The 14,751-nt window shown below is 43.8% G+C and overlaps 1 protein-coding gene across 4 annotated transcripts in view; it reads right to left on the reverse strand.

Annotated features, from left to right (window-relative positions):
- EIF2B3 (eukaryotic translation initiation factor 2B subunit gamma) overlaps window positions 1–14,751 on the reverse strand; it is a 134,249-nt gene that overhangs the window by 84,115 nt on the left and 35,383 nt on the right. The gene's annotated exons all lie outside the window — the stretch shown is intronic.

Raw genomic sequence — 14,751 nt, forward strand, 5'->3', positions numbered from 1 at the left:
ATTAAGGGCTCAATCTGGCAAGGCACCGACTGCCTCTCTATTACCCGATAACCTGCAAAGTGCTGATCACTGATACCATTGTGAGAGGCTGCTGCAGACTACCTAGAGCAAGACAGACAAGAGATTTAGAACACCTCTGGATTAAAGTTTAGGACTGTTTTTCTTAGTGCCTTGTGAGGAAGGCTGTTAGTGATGAAGCTGGCAACTTAACAAGTATGAAGATTGGAGTCTTCAGAAACGGTGAACAAAATCATATGGACAACTTCTCAATGGACACACACCACCCTCAGTGTGCTGCGACCACTGCCTGTCACTCTTACCAGTAGTGTCCCATTGTTTCCTTGGACTCCCCCATCTGGTGTCTCTTGTCTTGAATTTAGCTTGGCAGCTCTTTGTTCAGTGTGTACATTACCTAGAACAAAGGGGTCCTGGTCCACAAGTGGGGCTCCTAGGTGCTACTGTAATATGAATATTTAATGATCTCATCAATTGAGTGAGGGGGAGGAAATCAGGAAACGTATATACACTAATTTGCAAACTGACCTTGGACCTTCACCACTGTAAAGGTGAGAAGATGGCCAGATGTGATTCACTCAACGCTGTCCTGATAAAAGCTTTGGAAGAACTGAAGTGAGGAGTAACATGAAGCCCAGCTTTCTGAGGAATAACTGCTCCGTCCTGCTGCAGTATCTGAGGAGAGAACAAGTCTAGGTTGGCAGGGAGATGCGTTAGCTGATCTAACATGTCCTTCCCCATCTCTAATTTCTAGTATTCTGTGGTTTATTTTGACAGTCATCTGGCAAGAATGTATTATTTTGATCAGATCCTTCTCTCTGAGTGGCCAAAAATCCTTGCTGTTCTCCACATCTGCACCATGAAAGCTAAGACACTGAGAAGGAACGAGACTTACAAGACCTGGAACAGAACACCTCTCTCCTAAGGCTCTCGCTTGGCATGAAAGGATTTCCTGCACTATAAAAAGTTGTGAAGAGTCAGTCGTCTCACTAAGAACAGCAGTGTACCCATAATTCTGAAGTATTCCGTGACTGTTCTGAGCGTGGAATAAAGTTCAAGAAAGAGGCAGTTGCCACCCTTTCCAAACGGAGCACACTCCTAGCTATACCCAGGATGTAGCTCCGAGATTCTGCTTACCTCGCACAGCATTCCACAGCCTTCCTGCTCCATAATCACAGTGTTCACATTTACATAAGACAGAACAAGAAACCCCCTGTCCAGTAAAGGGAGGTAACAAGCTCTGTAGTGCCACCTCCTCATGAGACAATCAAGTATGAATGATTCCTTAGAAGAGAAGACAGACAAATGTAAATGGCCGAAACACAACAGCAATAGCCCACTTTTGTGATTTATAAAACCCACCTATTACTGACTGATGCAGAAACCAGAAGTGCATTCAGCAAAGAAGCTAGAACAGCTACTCTATGGAACCACATAACCGTGTTACTATTATCTGCAAAGCTACCTCATTGTCCCCATGAAAACTCTCCTTTTCTATGCTACCTCTACCAGTTACAATGAGAAACTTAAGGAGCTCAATCTATGTCGCTTCGCTGTCTGCACTGCGCTGCAGCGCATACTGTGGGGCTGACAACTGCAGAGTGCATTGCTGGCGTGAACTAACAGATACCCAGCTCACATTAAGGTAGCCCTGAGGACTGTGTTAATGTGAACCAGGTACCTTTTAGTTCATGTCAACAGCATCACACAAGGCAGTTGGCGTGCAACGCTTTGGTGCACTCTGCAATTCACACCCCCATACTCTGCAGTGCAGTGCAGTGTAGACACACCAAAGAGAAGCTTAAACAGTGACTTGATCACAGTTTACAAGCACTACACAGGATGAAGTCTGATACTACAGGGCTCTTCAGTCTAACCATAAAAAACATAAGATTCAATGACTGGAAGTTGAAATTAGAAAAATTCAAACTAGAAAAAAAACAAGTACATTTTAAAGCAAGGATAAGTACCCAAACATCTTATCAAGGTGTGCGGTGGATTCTCCATCACTCACAGTCTTTAAATCAAGACAGGATGCCTTTCTAAAACATACACTAGTTCAAGCACTAGGTATTGACCTTGCAGCAGGAATTACTGGATGAAGTTCTATGGCCTGTGTTATGCAGAAGATCAGAGTGAATAATAATGGTCCTTTTCTGGCCTTAGACTCTAAGGATAAAAGAAGCCACCAACATGGACCTCCTTCCCCCATGTTGTTCTCAATTCTACCCCCAGCCCCACCCCCGGTTTGGGGTTTCTTCCATTTATAGCTTTCTTGACCTATGATGTATTTGTTATATCTTCAGTTATGAAACTGACCTTTCATGAGGTCATTACTTAGCAAAGCAATCATATCACCTCTTGTTTTGTTTCTAGTTTGCCATTTCATACGTAAAATATTCATTAATAAGACATGCAAGAAGCCCAAACAAACAGGGCAAAAGAGAATAAAAAACAAGACTAGGTATACGGGAACTGTTGGCAGGTTTTTAAAAACACTGGTTAGAAGAAACGTGCAGGAGAAGAAGCGCTGACAGACTGTTGCTGATGAAATCAATCTCTGGATAATTCATTTCATATTGAAAGTAAACTAGCCAAAGTGAGAGAAACGACAGATTTTTGTTATTATTGAACATTTGTACCGTAGTAGCATGTGGAGGCCAAACCCAAGGCTGTACAGCTGTACAATGAAAAGCCAGCCCCCACCCCAAGGAGCACAGGTCCCCTGAAAAAATTACCATTGGGTCAACCTGTCTAGAAGTAAATGACTGGAAAATAAACACCAGGGTTAACAAGTACTGGGCAAAGCCAAGTGCTGTGCCAGTAATTCACTCCACATCGTTGATGTTTTATTGTGAACATTTGGAAAATAAAGTAATCGGAGAAGAAATTACATGCACTGCAATAGTTACATTAACAGCAGTATGGAACCTGACAGTATGTACTAAACCATACAATCATAGAGTTAAATATTAGAGGACTGACAAACACAGAAAATCCAAAGTCAAGACTGAAAATCCAGGTTTAAATATGACCCTTAATTCATCATGTATACAAGTAGGAAATGTTAGAGCAGCTGCTTCTTGTTGCTTATGTTTGAACAGTTATTATTTGGATTCTAAAAAGTAGCAAGTCTGTAATACCACCACTTTTTACTTATACACCAGTGGTGCCCAAACTTTTCCTGTCGCTCCCCCCCCCACCCCCTTACCACCTGCCCCATCCCCCCCATTACTGCACAGCCAAAGCTTCCTCAAGAGCAGAGCCTGGGCTGAAGGGGGAGCTGGGGGCAGAACTGGGGCTAGGAGAGGAGCTGAGGCTAGAGGCAGAGCTGGCCTGCAGACAGAGAGGACATGAAGCAGGGGGTGGAGCGGGGCTATGGCTAGGACCGGTGGTGGAGGTCGGAGTGGAACTGCAGCTGGGGGGCAGAGCTGGGCGGCACTCCCTCCCTACCCGCCCCTCGGGCCCCACCGTGTGCCCCCCGCACCTCTCTAGGGAAACGGCCCACAGTCTGGGACCACTGTTAAATAGAATTTTGCATGTAAGGAGCTTACATAAATAACATGAATTAAGTCTTGACACTCTGAGGAGGTAGGCAAGTATTATTACCTGTTCAGGCACCAGAGCACATACACAGAAGGGAATCCCAGGGGAAGCCGAAAAGATAGAAGCTTTCATCGCAGTGACTGTCTATAGTCAACCAACAAATTAACTTCTCTATTTCTCCCCAAAGGAGCAAACAGAGCACTCCGAAGTTGATGTTTTGAGTAAGACCAAACAACCTTCCTGCAATATCAGTTCTACTCCCAAGCACCACTAGGCTTGAGGTTCTCTGTGCTAGAGCTCACAGCCGGTGGAACAGTTTACTTGTCTTGTGTCTTGCCTTCCCCTTTTTCAGCTAGATAAAGTCTAATGCTACAGTGAGACTTGTCAGAGTCCAAACGTTGCAGGTCTCTGCCTCCATACAGTACGCCATTTTTAAAACTACATTCTACAGCTACATTCTCAGGGCTTACGCATTTATAGCTGAAAAAAACAAACGCAACTGATATAGTCGTCAGACTTTAGATATGTGCTATTTTTGAAGTGGAAAGAAAGTAGTAATTGGGCTCATGGAGCTGTGCCCTCAATAAACAGATGTAACTGGTCTTTTCTGTTAAGTGTGTGCTGATCTACAAGGAATCTAACTTCTATAAATCAATCACTCGAGAAGGATTTTATGTTTGGGAAGGGGAAAGGAGGAAGAAACAGACCGTAAGCAGGGAAATAAAATTATTTGACACAACGGTGGCTCCAGAGTCCTGGCAGTGTGGATATGAAGAATGGAGTTGAATCTGGGAAGAGCCCATTATTCTTTCAATAGCGTCTGGGTGCTGCTAAACATGTGCTCACATACTTTCCTACTTGAAAAGCTTAAATCTATAATAGCCGTTTGGTCTGGGAAAGTGGCACTCATTCAAATGCTAAACCGGGGACCTAGGAAGGAGACCTACCTGAGGAACAATATTTTTCAAGTGCTCTTAGAAGCAAAGATGGACAGAAAGAGCAGAAGCTTGGAGAAGTCTCATTCACAGGGGATTTTATCCATTCTGTCTGGTGCCTGCCCCTCAGGTGCCGTTCTCAGCACACATCTCTAACACATTCTATTGCATGAATGGAAATAGAGCCCCTCTGCAAATAATCACACTTGCTGAAAGACCTGCCCTGCATAAATATCCTTAATAACAGTACAAACAGAAACCAGCGTTTTTTTCTATAGTCTAGTTGAAATTTATAGCACTGCTGGCCTGGGTTCTGTTATTACTGTTCTACCTGGCTGAGACTCAAAATCACAAAACTGGGAAGTTCAGAAATATTTTCAGCAGTGCTATAGTTCATTAGACAAAAGACAAAAATCCAGTTCTATGAATGCTGCATTAATACATTAGGAAGGACTAATGCATATAATAGAAATCAAATCATAAAAATGTAGGGCTTGAAGGGACATTAAGAGATTATCTAGTCCAGGCCTCTAGACTGAGGCAGGACCAAATAAACCTAAATCATCCCTGGCAGATGTTTGTCTAACCGGGTCTTAAAAACCTCCAATAATGGGGATTTCACAACTTCCCTTGGAAGCCTGTTCCAGAGCTTAATTATCCTTATAGTTAGAAAGTTTTTCCTAATAGATAACCTAAATCTCCCTTGCTGCAGATTAAACCCATTACCTCTTGTCCTGCCTTCAATAGACGTGGAGAACCACTGATCACCATCCTCTTTATAACAGCCCTTAGCATAGCTGAATACTTATCAGGTCCTGTCGCCCCCCGGTCCGTCTTCTTTGGCAAGACTAACCAGGCCCAGTTGTTTTAACCTTTCCTCAGCAGTCAGGTTTTCCAAATATTTTTTTTCATTTTTGTTGCTCTCCTCTGCACTCTTTCCAGTTCACACACATCTTTCTTAAAGTGTGATGCACAAAACTGGACACAATACTCCTGCTGAGGCCTCACCAGTGCTGAGCTGAGCGGGGCCATTACCTCCCATGTCTTACATGCGACACTCCTGTTAATATATCCCTGAAAGATATTAGCCTTTTTCGGAACTGCACCACATTATTGACTCATTCAATTTGAGATCCACTATAATCCCTAGATCCTTTCCAACAGTACTGCTGTATTTGTGCATTTGAGTTTTCCTTCCTCAGACTCATTGCATTTGTGCAGAGACATCTAAGATGCCAAACAGATTGTCCCACGGTTTTGCCTCTGTTTGCTCCTATGGCACTACTGTAATTTCCCATGTCTCCAGTAACATCTAGCCCTCTGTTAAGATCACCTTTTTCTTTTTCTTATGCCTTCCAGTGAGCTTTTGTTGCCTGACCCCTCTGAACCGAGTTTAACGCCCTCCTCGCTAGCTTGGTGAGTTATCGAAAGATGCTCTTCCCTTTCTTGGTCAGTACATCCCATCTTTTCCCAGCAGTCCTCCTTCCCAGAACAGCATCCCAGAGTTGAGGGAGCCAAACCCCTCCCACTGATACCATCTGCACTGCCATGCATTAATCTCCAGAATGTGCGTGTCCCCACCTAGGCCCTTATCCTCACCCAGGAGGATAGATGAGAACACCACCTCTGCCCCGACTCCTTCACCCTCACTCCCAGACCCCCGTAGTCACTACTGATATGAGGGGGAGAGAAGTTAAGAACACGTGATGCAAATACTTAAGGTCTCCAAAATGATATCTAACGCTATGACTTGGGGCTAGTAAGGCAAGGAAATTCAAAGGGGAGTCTGAAAGACAGAGTCCTTCACACCTTTGTAAAGTTCACCAGCTGCTCAAAGAATTATATACAGGAAACAAGAGGGTAAGTTCAACTGTAACTTAGGATCTCCCTTGCTTTTTACCCAACCTTTGAAGTTAATTAAGATCCATCAGCCAAAGTTTTAAATGTGAGAGCCTAAAGTTAGGCTCCTAAATGCTTATTTAGGCAACTAAATAAAATGGCCAGATTTTCAGACGTGCCAACTACCCACCAGCTCCCACTGATCTCAATTTAAGGACTTGGATTTTTTCCAGATGAAAGGATTTCAAGATGACCAGTCAGCAAAATACTACTAGATATTATTGCCCAAGGTTTAAATATATGTAAATTATGTTTAAAATGCAAAATAGTGGATGGCACAGTGCTCTGCATTGCCATTTAGGAGATCCAGTTTGTGATAATCTCTTGAATCCTAGGTAGGGAAGGGCACGATACAATAAGGTACGTCAGATTGAGCCACTGGGGAAGGAGAGCCTTATATCATCTAAAAGCCATCTCCTGGACCATTTAAGAAGGGAATTTGCTACCTAAAAAGGAACTTCCATCTAAGCTTCCTAGCAGCATCAAAATGAATTAGAGAGGGGAAGTATCTAAAGCCAGGGAACGTGCGGGGAATTTTCTGGATGAGACAGAAATGCAAAGGATATACTGTCTTTAGAAAAAGATCTGTGTTATTTATTCCATCCACTGGAAGAACTCATGGGAAGCACGTCTTAGCAAGAGAAAAGAAAATCTGTTATGCTCTTCATTTCCTGTGTAATGCCAGCACAATTCTGTTTTGGGAGAGTCACACAATGGCTATTCAACAGGGAATGGAGAATTTTAGCCTGAGTGGAATCATTTAAAAAGATATATCATTACTGTAAGTAAAACAGAATGCTCACTTTGTAAGGGTCTCAGGCACATATCTAACTTTACACAAGCTAATTGTATATTCTGATCCTTTCCATTATCAATTTTTATGATCTGAGTTTAGCACTAAGAACAAGTCATTCACAATCTAGAGCCCCAGTAGACAACACAGTAGGTATAACAAATTGGAATTTGAAGGATTATGTAACAGTTTGTTCAATCAAATGGTTGCTAATTTTAACATGAGACCACTGTTCTGTACCCCTGCATCACAGTCTATTTGAGATCTGAATGATGATGCTTAAGAAAGAGTTCTTTAAGGTCAAGATTTCTTAGTATGAGATAGATGAATGGTGCTTTACAAGAATTCCACAGGTATTTCCATCCTGCCAGCTGAAAACCCTTCTGTTACGCATGACATTAAGGAATTTAAAAAAAAAAAAAGGACAGAATAGTAAGACAACCACAAGCATGAGCTCTGGCCAGGGTTGGGAGTCAGAACCTCAGCTCCAAGCAGAATTGAACCTTTTAACTTTTATAGAATTGTATATGCTTCATTTCACCCTTGCTTTGCTTTAAAACTAGGTGATTTTTTTTCTCCCCTGCATTCCTGCCGGCTTTGCGTCATGGAGTTCCATAATTCACTGATGAGTAACACATGTCTAACATGTGGCAGAGGAGAATCTGACAGCATTCAAACAGGCATAGATAACTCCTCTGACCTTTGATGTCCATTCCAACAGCACAATAACACAGTTGTGCCTATTTCAGGAACGTAGTCCACAAACTGAGATCCCTAAGATTTCAGCAGGCTGCTCTGATACGCAACACCAAATATACTCTGTGCATCAAAATACAAGCCCAAAGAGAAAATGTTTAATAGTGCTATGTCTTTTCTCAAAGTATTCATAGGAACAGCTGGTTTGATTAGAGTTAACATACCATAAAAACAGCCAACAAACGATGGCCATGCTTCCCACTGCCCCCATGACATACACTAACTCATTCCATTACTAAAGACCCCAGACACGGTGCTGAATATTTTAAGGTATCAAAAGTTCTCTTTAAAACAAACAAAATATTGATCCAGTTTTCAAGATCCAGGCCTCTGGTAGGGTAGTGATGGGAAATAGTGTATGTATTGTCTAAGGGGATACGCTCACACAAAATATTGTATCACCAGGCACATGCCTTCTAAGATGTCCAAGCAACACAATAATTTCTTCCTCTTCTGGAAACTCTGAATAGTAAAACAGACTCTCAGGACGAGCGCTGGTCTAAAACCAAGCCCTAACCAGCATGACATGGACAAATAACAGTCAATTCAGCACAAACTCAGTAACAATTAGAAACCAAATACCGAATCTTTCCTCTCCTTTTTTCATCTTGCAATTTTTGTAATGCCAGTAATAATCATATAATAAAATGAAATTAATCTCCAAACTTTTTTCTAGCTATATTCAATAAACGGTCATGCAAATATTTCTAGATTTTATTCTTACGTCCCAGAACACTATTTTTCGGTTCGCAATTCAACTACCTGGAAGCGGGCATGCTCCTTTTTCCAGAAATAAAGGAAGGTTATGTTCCATATTCCTCTCAATCTTTTCCTCTCCCCCATGCCTGAATAGCAAAACATACCAACATCCATACCAATCATTAATGTAAATGTATTCCCCAAAACAGCGAGCTCAACACTCAGTAAATGGCTTTTGGAATATACATGTGTTTGTTGTACAAGCGCAAAACAAAAGAACACAGCACTGAAGAGAAAAATGACATCTTCCCCCATTATTTTTATTTGGCTCCAGTACCTATTTAAGAACCATAAAAAAGTAATTCAAAAGTATGTCAGCGTGTGAAGTTGGAGACTATATCCATCCCCAATGTATTTTCAGCAAAGAGCAACTAAAGTTAAGCAAAGTTTAAAAGCATAATAAAAATGCAGACTTGTTGAAAAAATGATTGTCTTTTAGCTGTTGGCAGTTATACTTAATAAACTGAGAAACTTATAATCAGGCAAGCAAGAGCTACAAAGAGTACCTTGAGAATGTCTGTTCCCTACCAGTGGCTGATACAGCGGCCAACCTGCCAATATCCTGTTGCTGAACTATTCAGCAAGATATCCATTTGTAAAGCAATATGATTAAAGCCATACCATGCTTTTTAAAGTGTGGTTTTACTCTGAAAAGTTAGTATGTAAAAATCGCAGCTTTTTATTCAATAGACCTGGCCCCCTGGGTTAATTCAGAGTCAGTTCTGCTTACTTTCCTGGCAAAAATGTTACTACACTTTAACTGCTGTTAGCACTATGGAGCCAATGCAACCCTGAGAAAGGGAGCAGGATTCTTTTCTGCTCATGCATCAACAACAGGTTCATTAATAACTAAATTCGTATCAGAAAATGTTCATTTTCAGTGATGCATGAGCAGAAAGAACCCAGCTTGACTTTCAGATGTCAATTAGAAAATCTTCTTACTTATAAACTGCACAAATCTAGAGACTCTGAAAAGACAAATATAGACTCGCACGTTGTTCTTAAAAAGTGACTTTTCAGAGCAGAACCACAACATTAAACATCTTTCCACAATGGTTTCCAATCCCTCACTGCTTGCAAAGAGAAGACAGACTTTTTAAAAGAAAGTTTGAATGCTGAAGCCTTCCAATTTTACCAACATATGTGAACAGTGACAAACTAATGTAAAATATTTTACCCAACGGGAGTCACTGCGTTTGTGTATGTCTCTCTCACACACACACACCCCCCTCCGTTCTCATGGCGTTACATTTGAGGATGAAAGGCAGATGAGTCAGTAACACTAAGCGTCATGGATTATTTCAGAAAGATAACTTTCTGACTGGAGCACGGCTGCACAGACCAGAAATATTCAGAAAGAAGGCAGGATCTTATGGCAATACAACAGAAATAATATGTACCAATGCTCTTTCTGAACTCTCATTAGGCACCTGGCACGATGTTGACTTTTTCCTATTAGCAGATCCTTAAAGTGAGGCTATTTCATTAATCTGTATCCTCACAGCGTGAGGGGGAAGGGAAGAAAAGAATTCTCCAACTCTACCCCTTCCCCCCTGCTTTTTTGTATTTAAAAAAAAAAAGATCTTAAAAACAAGTCTGCAGTGCTACTTCAGAGTTATTCCCATAATTACTACATACATTGATATATGAGGGATTCTTTTCTGTCGAAGCACATGAGGTAATGAGTAGCTGAGACTGTCCTGGTGATTTATTAGCATATCCTCTAGGAGAAGGACAACACCTGCGTTTACACAGATGGAACACCCACGAAGACGGATAGTTTATTAGGGACGACTCACCCTGAAACATCCCATGGTATCTTAAAAGCAAATGCTCCAAATTTAGACCTGCTCCAACAGGTGCCTTTTACTATCTTACTTGTGACCATAAATGTCTAAGGTGGAGAAAACAAATGCTTCAGCCTCCTCTTTCAAAAGGGGGAGTGGGGGAAGCCCATGGAATTCTCATTATTTTCTCAGTCTTACGGCCTGCCAAGCCCCAAGTCAGAGAGGTGTAACTGGTGAATTCAGGCTTCAGGGATGAGCACGCTGCCTTCATTTCTTTCTTTAAAGGACCCCAGCTTGGCTCAGAAGTTTCTCCAAGGCATTTCCTTTGGTCTTATGCCTCATTTCTCAGCCATTTACCACAATTCACCTAATGAAGGGCCCACACAGTTTATTCATAAATTTTCTATAAACCCTTATTACCCAAGCAGGAAATCTCTTCCCTGAACATTCCTTCCCTAACAGCATTGCGCTCTCTAGGTGCTCTCAACAAATTTGCTTACCTGCCCCCTCCTGATGTTTTGTTACATATCTACAAATGGGCTGAACATGGATATCTGACCCCGCTGCGTCTGTTAGGATATGTACTCCTGGGCCACTGCGCACGTGCAGAATTTATGTCTCTCGCAGATTTCCTCAGTTCCCTACAGACAAATGGCTTTCTGATGGGGAAGCAAAGGGTGGTCTCCATGGTGGTCTCGCGACCCTCCCCCAGCAGTATGTTTCGGGTGCCCAGGGCAGCCGGCAGAGAAGTAAATCACTGTGCAGCAGGGGGTGGGACGGGGAAGACCTGGCTGGTGGCTCCTACCCTGTGCCAAGCTCAGCTGCTAGTCCCAGCTGGGCTGGGAAGGACGAGACTTCCTCTTCCCCTGCACAGCATCTGGGGCCCATGTCAGACCCATCCCCAGATTTCTCCCCCAGCTGTAGGAAGCTCTGCAAACTCCCTCACCCCCTACTTCCTGCACCCATCACTCCTCAGCTGCAGGGGAAGGGATCACTGTGCAGGGAGCTACTTCCCCATCCGCCCAACCCTCATGCATCCAGACCCCCCAGCCGAGCCTCACACCCTCCCCCCACACTCAGAACCCCCTCGATGAGCCCCACTCCCCCTGCACCTGGACTACCCCAATAAGCCACCCTCACCTGGATCCCCACCCCACTGAGCCCCAACCAGCTGCACCTGGATCCCCACCTGACTAAGCCCCACTCCCCCAACATCTGGACCCCCTCTACTGTGCTCCCTACACCCAGACCCCCTACTGAGTTCCATCCCACTCCTGAGCCCCAACCACCTTCACCTGGGCCCCCCTGCAGAGTCCCATTATTCTTGCACCCAGAGCCCTCCAACAAGTCCCTGGGCATCCAGATACCCCCGACCCAGATCCCCCACTGAGCCTCCCACACCCAGATTGCCCCACACAGAACCCTCTCAACCCACACCTGGAGCCCCTCCACACTTGGATCCTGCCTTGCTGAGCTTGCTTGCCCACACCTGGTGCACCTGGCACGGAGGGGCAGGGCCCTGGGGTGTTTCTAGGGCAGGTCGGGTCCTTGCGCTGTGTCAGAGACGGGTAAAGCCTCACCGCTGAGTCTCTGGCACTGGGGGCGGGGGAGCTGCAGTGTGATCTCCCACCTCTGCGCAGCCAGTGGCCTGTGCCCCCCAATGCCACGCTGGAGCCTCCATATTTATTTGACAAACACAATTTGCAGAATTTTAAAATATTTTGGCACAGAATTTTTAGCTTTTTGGTGCAGGAGTAGATATGAAGCCTTGATCGAGAGAAATTAGGTATCTCAGCAACAGGAGAACAAGATACTTTGTCAAAATGTGGCTTGATGTTTTCACGATCGAAGCAGCAACATCCAGAATCACATGTCTGATGTATAAGGCGGCACAGCTTCCCTTTGTTAATCACAGTTGCTGCCCACAGCTAGCAGAAAGTGAACACTACTTCAAAGAAATCCTACGCCAAACTGAAGAGCCGAATATTAGGGAGAAAACCAGATCACTAGGTAAACTTTTCCTTCGCCTCAAAAAAGGTTCATTCTGCGGCAATTTCATTACTGCTGACCCCCTCTGGGTGAGGAGCAAATGAATATTTAATCCACAACAGTCAGAGGGGTAGCCGTGTTAGTCTCGATCTGTAAAAAGCGACAAAGAATCCTGTGGCACCTTATAGACTAACAGACGTATTGGAGCATGAGCTTTCATGGGTGAATACCCGCATCTGACGAAGTGGGGATTCACCCACGAAAGCTTATTCTCCAATACGTCTATTAGTCTATAAGGTCCCACAGGACTCTTTGTCGCTAATCCACAACAGGTACTCAGGAAAGTCTGCATTTCCCCCTTTCCCACTGCCCTTTTACAGCAGCAAAGAGCTTGAAATCCAGTGGTAAGAAAAAGGCAGACAGGTGGAAGTCAACCAAGTTCTGACAACTTCTCCTGGTGCGACAGTGTAAAAGAAAATTCATTCCCTTACCCCCTCCTCCGCCAAACACAAACCAGAAATGAAGAGCAGACCATGTATTGAGAGCATTCTCCCTGAATTTTTTTTTTTTTTTTTTGGAGTATAACAATCATGCAACAAGGCCACCATAACTTTTCAAAGTATTGATAGAAAGATAGAAAGAAATCTGTTTCACTTTCTAGGAGAATCAAATGTGCCCTGGAAATTCTTCTCTCTCAACATGAGATCAATGGGCTATAATTCCACTAAATGAGGAAAGTCCAAAGAACAAGAAGCGATCAACACAGCAGAGACTAGCTGAAGGATGGTGACCTACAATGGGAAGTAAGATTGGGCACACACCCTTTTCATAGAGGTCATCCAGTCCAACTCCCTGCTCAAAGCAGGACCAACACCAAACTAAATCATCCCAGCCAGGGCTTTCAGGGCTTTAAAAACTTCTAAAGATGGAGATTCCACCATCTCCCTAGATAACCATTCCAGTGCTTCACCACCCTCCTAGTGAAATTTTTTTTCCTAATATCCAACCTAAACCTCCCCCACTGCAACTTGAGCCCATTGCTCCTTGTTCTGTCATCTGCCACCACTGAGAATAGCCGAGCTCCATCCTCGTTGGAACCCCCCTTCAGGTAGCTGAAGGCTGCTATCAAATCCCCCCCTCGCTCTTCTCTTTTACAGACTAAATAAGCCCAGTTCCCTCAGCCTCTTCTCATAAGTCATGTGCCGCAGCCCCCTGATCATTTTTGTTGCCCTCCGCTGGACTCTCTCCAATTTGTCCACACCCTTCTTGTAGTGGGGGGCCCAAAACTGGACACGGTACTCCAGATGAGGCCTCACCAATGTCGAATAGAGGGGAATAATCACTTCCCTCGATCTGCTGGCAATGCCCCTACTAATGCAGCCCAATATGCCGTTAGCCTTCTTGGCAACAAGGGCACACTGCTAACTCATATCCAGCTTCTCGTCCACTGTAATCCCCAGATCCTGCTTTTACGATGATGTTTAAAAGAGGCTTCAAAGGTTATTTAATTTAAATGTTTTGCTTGTTTCTCACCTGAAAAATTCAGGTCTTGAGCAAATTAGTTTCAGAGCAGGTCTAGACAACACAGTGATTAACCTGTCATTGGCTGCCAGCATTTTGTCTCTAAGAGTGCTCCTTCAATGGCTACCCCCGTGGACGTGTACCACTGGGAAATTTTAAGGAAAAGGCTTTTCCTACACTACACTGTTTGACTTAAAATTTCCTCAAGATGGAAGCGGTTCTCAAACTTTTTTTGTCAACAGACCCCTTTTCAAATGCAATGTTAATCACGGACTCCCAACTGAGAAACTGATGGACAAAAGGTATTCATGTACTGTTAGTAATGCTTTAAGAAAAAGAGCAGAGTACTTAGACGTCAGAGGGGTGTGCCTGCTTCTCACTGCAGAGTCTATCATTGGTGTGATTGTTTCCATTTGGAGGACCCCCCGTGCAATCTCTAAGGACCCCAGTTTGAGAACCGTTGCGCGAGGGTACACTAAACAATGGCGGCCACTCTGAGTAGTGTAGACAACACAACACAGTGGTGCTGGTGATTCAATAAGCGGTGCTGCCTCCTCTGAATCAGTCAGGCCTCAGTGTGGTGCTCCAGAATGCCACACCACTGCAAGTGCCACCTACAGGGTGAGGCGTGAAACCAAGGTCTTGGCCACTTGTGCATTCCAAGAAGCAAACTGCACATATACTCTCAACTACCCTAAGCGGAGTGTTGTGAAGCTTAAAATAGGGTTTTCTCCAAAATATGATGTACAAA

Source organism: Mauremys mutica, chromosome 8 (assembly GCF_020497125.1).
Source record: "Mauremys mutica isolate MM-2020 ecotype Southern chromosome 8, ASM2049712v1, whole genome shotgun sequence".
NCBI classification, from domain to species: domain Eukaryota; kingdom Metazoa; phylum Chordata; order Testudines; family Geoemydidae; genus Mauremys; species Mauremys mutica.